The sequence below is a fragment of the Aptenodytes forsteri genome, unplaced genomic scaffold (genome assembly GCF_000699145.1).
Source record: "Aptenodytes forsteri isolate BGI_AS27 unplaced genomic scaffold, ASM69914v1 Scaffold204, whole genome shotgun sequence".
NCBI classification, from domain to species: domain Eukaryota; kingdom Metazoa; phylum Chordata; class Aves; order Sphenisciformes; family Spheniscidae; genus Aptenodytes; species Aptenodytes forsteri.
The window spans coordinates 976,814-985,314 of record NW_008794260.1 but is presented as its reverse complement, the minus strand read 5'-3'; positions in this window follow the sequence as shown (position 1 = coordinate 985,314).

The following is an 8,501-nucleotide window of genomic DNA, read 5'->3' as shown; positions in this document are numbered from 1 at the left end:
TTATAGGAAAGCAAGCTCCTTATAGTGCACTGACTTCTGTTAACCTACTTCTTTCCCAGACTTTCTCTTACGTATGTCAGCAGATTTTAAAAAACACATGGGGGTCTTACGCCCTTGGAAGTCAGTGAGCTTCAGACAGGTTGCCTGGATGATCTGGGAGGTGAGATTATAACCACACAAATAATTCCCAGACTTTATGGAGTGGATTTATACTGTGGGCAGAGTCAGAGAAAAAAATACACCTGAAGCCTTCTGGGCGCTGTTGCTGTCGCTGCTGCTCCTGAGGAGGGGGAGCGGCAAGCCTGGGGTGGCGGGGCTGAGCAAGAAGGGACAGGAGGTGGAAGACGTTGGGAGAATGGCAAAGGGCTAGAAATGCTGCAAAGTCAAAACATTTCTGCGTGGTTCTTTCAGTGGGGCCACGCGTCATCCTCTCCCCGCTTTACTGCGCCTTAAGCTGGGGGAGATGGGGGCCAACATGTGCAGGTGACACAAGCCTTAATACAAGATCCGTGGTTGTGTTGCTCTAATATTCACTAGGATAAGCGATTCTCTTGTTTAATAAATAATACCTTCATTTTTTGACAAAGCCCAGTCACCCTGAAAGTGAAGCACCTTTCAGTTTGTTAGCAGCGCATAAATGGCGTGATCATCCATGGAGAAACAGGTGGGAAGGTCTACAGAGGGGAAAGATGCATTTGTCATTTTAACAACAGATGCCAATTTGTCATAGAATTTTCATTGAAGAAAGGCAGCTGGTTATTCATAGTATTGGTCACGCAATTCCCATTTGTCAAATTATTTTTTCTTTTCTGAATAATCGGGGAAAAAATGACTGTATGGCAAAGGCACTATACGTGTTGCAATGGCACAAGTATTCTGAAACCGGACATACAGAAAGCCCTAGGGACTGTGGAACGGTCGGGCTAGCATGGCTTTTTGCTGTGATGGAGCTGATTTTATAGGTCCCGTTTACAGAATCTGTGCTGGAAGTTGACCTTAGAGGGAAAGTCACACAGTGGCACTTAGGTTCACCTCCTGACCCTGCTACAGGTGTCCTTGGAAGAGTTACTTCGTGCAGCAGAAGACGTAAGTGCCCATGGTGGAGTCCATGGAAGTCCTCTGACTTCTCAGTAAATCACGTGGGCCTAATCCTGCATTTACAGCTATAAGTCACTTCAAAGGAGATAGTCTTGCATACTCGGAGGCACAGGCATACTTGGCTGAATTGAGACTTCACTCCCCGTTTTGTGCTTGCACACGGGGGATTTCACTTGCTCATCTCAGTGGGTTGTCGTGAGGGTCCCCGCATCGTTCATGGCTGTGAGGTGCTCAGGTCTGCTCTATGCTAAAAGCTTGTCTGATAGAGCCATCTGTTAGAGCTGTGACTCTAGCTTAGTTAAGGCTAAGGCTATTGTTTTTATTTTAGGTCTTGGTAAATACTGGAAGATGGTGGTAAGAAAAATAACTCGATAGTGTCAAGTTTACATGGCATTTTCATTTCTGTGCCTCTTTTTTTCCATCTATGATAAACATATTATTATATATATTATATTTATAACTAGCATGTATACTGACACCCCCACACACCTATTTTTGGCACTGTCTTAGCAATAAGGGAAAAGCAGTGTTGCTATAAACGGTGTCTCCACTGGGGGGGGGGAAAAATGGTTGCCGGTGTAACTGTATCTGTATAATTATGCTTGGGGACAAGGATGCTGGGTTAACCGGAGAGCCTTGCACACATACCTTCACAAACATAACGGAACCTCCACTGAGTCTGCTAAGCTCATTTTAGTAAATGATATGTGCCTTAGATGCTCAGCATAAAGTCATTGATTTATAACCCATCTTTTATAACTTGCAGAGGAAAAAAAAAAAATCATACTTGCATTTTTCACTGCTGCTGACACTGCACTATTAATTATCAAACAAGCACAAAATCAGAATTTACTGCCTTTATTACGAAACCGGTTCCCTGGCAAGAACTAGTCCAAGTCAATAGGCTCCACTAAGTGGAAAATAAAATTATAATTCACAGTTGTTATCCATCCAGAGTGGAATAAGGATCTGTTACATAAAATAGTGCTTCACAAAGTAAGCGTAACAATGTTACTGCCTAGGTTTAAAACGTTATACCTCTTTCTTTAGCCTTTCTCTTTAGCTTTGCTGTGATGCATTGATCAAATGCTCACTCAGTCAGCAGCGTGCTCGTTTTGATTCTATGGGCACCGTAAATTTTCGTTTTGCAAAAAAGCTTAAAATTGTGTAGTGGTTAGCAAAATAAAGGAAAATGAAAACTCAGTCGTTTTAAGAGATGCTCTCCATCTTCTTAGCCACAACAGAAATTTTGGTGGGGAAAAAACCCAGGGTTTAAAAACACCAAACATACTCATTATATAGTTGGCATGTCGTTACATGAAGCATCAGATCACAAATCAAGTAATATTTGTTTTGGAAGAAGATGAGTGTTGGAGGATATACCACAGTGTATTCGTGATTGTGCCATTCATAATCCGAATAGTGCTGGATTCAGCTGACTGAGCTATCATCTATGAAATAAAATAATAACTGTCTTCACATGACTCACGGACATACTTTGATGCTTAATTAAGGCATAATGCAACCCATAGGAGTCACCCTACAGATAAAATCATGGGGCTGATGGTGGAACTGGAGCTCTTACTGCAAGTAGCGTGCAGCTGATATCTTTGCCTGTGCCCTGGATCTGCTGATGATGGGTGAGGTGCTGGCAAATGGGGGCTGGCGACTCTTGCGAAACAGGGGCAAGAGCCTGCCCGCTCGTGGTGAGGATGAGGAGGGGGAGCTGCAGGTGGCAGTTCCTGGAGAAAGGCCTGTGGAGCAGAGGGAGGAGGCGAGGAGAGGGAACGTGTGTGAGAGGGCAGTGACTTCCTGAGGAGGAGGCTTGGGGACATCTGTAATGACAAAATCCTGGGGAGAAATCAGACTAAGATGACAGGCCCAGCTGTGGAGGTAGTTAGAGAGACAGGGTCTTTACAGCTCTGGTAACGGCTTCGGTGGAAAACAGGTAACAGCAAGCAGAAGAAAAATGTTGACAGATGAAAGGCAAGTAAGCGTAGCATTTGATGTGTTGGCTGTTGTTTCGAACAGGTGAGCAGATCAGGCCAGGTTGTTCTGCTAGACACTGAGAGGAGAAAGAACCTACGTGGGATGGAGAATCGAGACCAGAACTCAGTGTTTTCTGCAAGCTGGGATCCTGTGAAAACAAGATCAAAGATCTGCAAGAATTGAATAACTGTAGGACTATTAAAAGTCTAGACAGCAGAGAACCTTGTGCATAGTTGCCATAACCTCTGGAAGAGGACTTGTGTTTTCCTAAGTGCATTGACAGAGCCTCATGCACTTAGGCTGCTGAAGAAGTGCAATTAATTTAATAATACGGGGAGTCCATTGAGGGTGGGAGAATGGTTGCTTCTAGATCAGACCTTCAGTGGATATAAATTAGCATAGTTCAGTTTGATATCTGATCCTACTTATCACGGTTCAGAATTGCACATGCATAAGCAATACTCATACAGATTTTATTATACCTCTTAGCTATGAGAAAGTGCTTTATAAGAGTGTTGGCCTGAATATTATGAAGACTGTACTCAAAAACATACCAGCAATGACACGCTTTTATAAGAGACTGCTATTAAATGCCATCAAAATCTTAATTTGTATTTTATTGAACATTTTCAGCAATTTGCTGTATCTGTTCATTAAAAGTAGGTTGGATTACTAGCAAATGTATAATAAAAATTGTTCACATTTTAATGTGTCTTTTTGTCCTCTCTTCTAATATTTAAACTCATTCCTTCCTACTCCTGCATTCAAGTCTATTCCATATGCATAACCGGCAGGTCAGCTCTCCTCTGTTATTACGTTATCTGTTCATCCCCCCATGTCACGTTCCCAGTGTTTCCAAATCTCGTAATTCAATCAAAATACTGAATTTTGGCTTTCTTTAAACTCAGCTGCTGGAAGTATATGATCACATGAACAATTTAGTAATTATTCAGAAGCAATAGCATTTTAGCCTTCATCACCGTGAGAAATACTGGAGGATGTGAGGCCAGAAGGCAGAAGAAGCTGCAAAAGAACTCTTTGTGTGTCACTCTGAAAAATCTCAAGATTTGGGAAAACCCAAATGATGATGCAAGAGTTAAAAATAGTTGCATGTGCTGCCTTTGCTTCACACTCTTTCCTTCATTATGTGCTATGTTTTCTTTCTGCACATAACCAACAAAGCACATGTGAATTTTCTAGGCCTCAAAACAGTGTTCAAACCGTAGAGAATCATACTGCTGGTTCTGGAGGTCTTTTCTCAAATTTCCACTATTGAGAAAATGGTGCCTGCTTTCCTTCAGCCCGTTTATCACATACCCTGGTGCCATGCCCCGATCACCTGCTCAGTACGCCGGCCCTGTCAGTCCCAAAGCCCTTTCTGGGGCTTCGTATCTTCCCAGATAAGGTTTCACTTCTGGACAAAGCTTTTGTTGCTCACTGTGAAAGTTTCTTTCCAAATGTTGCCCTAGGCTTTCCTCCTGTTATATGACTGGCTCTGGATTTCAGCTGGTGACAACTTTTTCATGAAAAAAAAAAATGTTCTGATGGAACACAGGAACAGTCCTTGTACCAAGAGTGTGTTTTCTTCTAAGCCCCTTATTTTCCAATTAGCTTTAGTTTGAATTTTAATGTAGCTTTGTCTCTTCCTTTTGTATTTATTCAATTACATCTGAAGGAAAATAGCATGCAGTAAAATTCCTAAACACAATTTAAATATAGCTCATTTCGATCCGGTTGGTTTTACATCTCCATTCATCAATACATTAAGCTAAAAATATCTCAGATTATTTTGTCTTGTTTCTTGTAATTAAAAAAAAAAATCTATTAAAATCTCTTTTCAGAAAAGTGTAAGCAATTCACTTTGGAAGGCATCATTTGAGCAGAATTAAGAAACAGTGATTAGTGTGCAGCTCAAAATGGAGTGAGCGTATTTGAAAGACAGAGTGACTTTTGTGAATAACCAATATTTGGTTTTGTTTTGTTTCCTTAAGTCAGCTCAATACTGAGAAGCAGAAAGTGCTGTTGGTTTTACTGTCGGTGCACCAGCCTGGTGGCAGCCAGCTTGGGGCTTATTTATGTAGCTTTGTCCTTTCAGTCTCTTATGACCAGCAGTGATAAAACTAAAGTCTGGATGCTTTGGCCACTGGTAGGTGTAACCTATGTGATTACACACAATACAAGGGATTTATACTAAGACATTGTTCCTGCAGGAGAAACATAAATCCCTTTTGCCAGCTCCCCTTCACCTCCTTCTAGTGCTGCGTTTTAAAACAGCAGACGTTTTTCTTTGGATTTTTCACCCAGCCTAAATATTTCAAAGATAGCATCAGAACTATATTTATCAAGTTATACAACACTTTTGTTTTTCTGTGTAGCTGGCTGCTTGCAACGTTTCCACAGCGTCCCCTCACTCAAGACACCATTAATAGACCAGTGCCTACGAACATCCAGATGAGACTTGGGAGACTTAGTTTTGCATCAGTTTTTTGAGAGATATCTTACCGTCGCATTTTAGTTGTGTCACGTTACTGACAGATCGAAACAGCAACACACCTCGGTCCAGAAAGGCCTCATCCCTGCTTGCAAAAGTTATAAGGACTGATTTTATTTTCTCTCTTTCAGTCACCAGCAGTGAGGGATTACCCTGGGCTGTTCAGGCTTTTGCTGGGAGGCGGAGAGGAGGTGGCGAGGCCTCAATCCCCAGCGCTTTGATCGTTCCTTCTCAAAGGGAAGAGCTGCTCCGTGTTGCACAAGACAGGAGTTTGGTACAGCCCTCGCCGTGGCACCGAGCGTGTGATAAATGCAGGGCCGAAGCTCCGAGCGATGGCGCTCAGTCGTTCAGCTTTCTGCACACAGCTGTGACAGCAACCATTCGGAAATCAAAAGATTTCTTGGAAGTGGGCTGATCATGTAAGGAAGGCAGGTGGGGGCTGATCCAGGGCTTTTGACGTGCCTTAGCTCATCTGCTGTACCGCTGCTGAGCGCTCCGCCAGCCGTGCTTTGCAAGAAACAAACAATGAGGAGGATCCGGCTTAATTAAACCCTTGGAAGCTGCACGGGTGGTGAGAATCACGGAGGCAGGAAGAGACAGCTGCAACTATCATAGCAGTATCTTCTGCAGACCCAGAGGCGGACACTGGCTTCCCAGGAGAGGCTATTTCTGGGTCGCAGAAGGAGGTCTGAGAAGTCTTATACTCCCTATTTATTATTTGACGTCTCCGCTTAACTACTGCTGGCTCCTAGAACAGCGTTTGACCCAAACGTGATTTCTTAAACCTGAAGTGGAGTTTTTTGCTGATGCAATTGACTGATTTCAGTGCCCTGAAGAATTTGGCCGCTGATTACTAAACGATTGACAGCCATGAATCAGGTGGCAATTAAATCACTGTAAAATATAAAATCCGTTTGGTAACATTTCCAAGTCTTTTTGAAATAATGGCCCTTGCAAAAATCCTACCCGTTGCCAACTATTTTATGATAAACATAATCATTAAGGGTACCAAGTTTTTTTTCTTTCAAAACAGTGAAAATCAGAACTCCGAGCACTCTTAATCAGTGTTCAAATTCTGATTTTTTTAATCTTCCTAAATGCTAGGCCTGAGTGGCTTTCTGTGGAGGTGAGTTTTATAGTTCAGTCACACATCATATGAAAGAGTATTTTCTTTGATCAATTTTTAGCTTTCCACCTTTGAAACGCTCTCTATTCCTTTCTTCTGAGACAGAGAAATCAACTCCTAAGTTCTATCACTTCTTAGCATATTTCTAGCTTTTAAAAAAAAATTCATTCATCTCATTCTCATTCTTATGGTATCCATGCTCCTCAGCCTATTTCCATTTAGTGAATTTTCCATGCCCCAAACAATTTTTTTCACTGTACTTTCACTCTCCCCTAGTTCTGCTTTATCCTTTAAAAACAGAGAGATGGGAAATATATATAGTTTGCTAGTCGAGATTGGATGGCTTTTTCCTATAGTGTAATCTAGGAAGAGCTGAGGAGGAACTGCATATGAAACAGTTTGGATGCCATCACGGCCCATTATTGTGTCCACAGCATTGTGGCAAACTGCTCCTGTAAAACACCTTGGATAGTGATAAGCACTTTAAGCTTACATTAATAGTAGTAGGATTTGAAACTGCTCAGCACCTCTTAGGCATCCCATCCAGAAAGAAGAGGATTGTATTTTTGGCTGCAGTCACAAAGCTTAACAGGTCTCTACCCATGTTTCTATACAGCAAAATCAGGATGCTTCCTTCATAATACATTAATGGGAAATACTTCTCTGAATACTCTGTCATATCTTCCAACCTGGCACATAAAACTCCTTTTTCAAATAGGCCTCTTAATCCATTTTTTTTCCTCACAAACCACGTAAATCACCCCTGTACTAACTATTTGCTTTAATTCTCAATCCGTCTTTTGTAGACAGGCCACACTTTAAGCAAAGACTGGGTCCTTTCCCAAGTACTAAGGGTCCCTGCTAGCAGCCAGACTGTCACCATCTCCTCGCCTCTAGAAACATGCATTTGCCTTCTGGTTTCGGTTATTCACCAGGGGTGTGGAAATCCTGGGTTTGAATATGCAGCCAGTGTGACTCAGAACAGGGATATGAATATATGATTTCAGGTTAGTGCCCTGCCAGGTATTTTGAGTCTGTTGTTCTTTTCTGCTGGATTTTTATCACTCTTGATAGCTGAACAGCCACTGCCCAGAAAAGCCTCTAACCCACTGAAATTCACAAAGCGGCGGTCTAGCGAGTCAGACTCTAACCCTCCTCGTCCAGCCTCACCAGTTTTGTGCAGTGGCATTCTCCTGTCGCTGTTCAGTTAGAAAGATGGACCATGGAAATCCCAAAACCTGGCGTTTAGGGAATTCCTTTTTAATACGGAGGGCATGGCTCATGTCGCAGAAGAGACTGCAAGCCCACCTAAGCAACCTAAATCTTGTCTGAGGGCTCTGACCCTTACATTGTCCCGATTCGACACGTGCCCTAAGTGGGAGATCAGGTCTTACTGGCGATGTGCCCATTTGTAAGTTCTCCTCTGAGCTTTTGGCTTGGGCTGAGATCCCACACACTTCATCAATGGTGGACAGTGAACTCCATCAGGAGGTTTTTTTAAGAAATCAAGGTACCCGCTGGGTCTGATATCAGGGGGAGGTGTCAGCAGCGCCCATCTGAAGGATTCAGATAAATAAGGCACAGCGAAAAGCCTGACTGCTTCTGAAGATCCGAAAAAGATGAATCTGTCAATTTTTGCTCTAAATGGGAAGCTGAACTTTAAGTCATGGCTTAACCGAAGGGCAGCATATGGCAGCACTACAGCTGTTTGAAATCCACTTACGCTTCACCCTGGCACTTTGACAAACGCTATTTTGTTACAAATACTGGATGACACGGTAAATCTAGGGCCATATT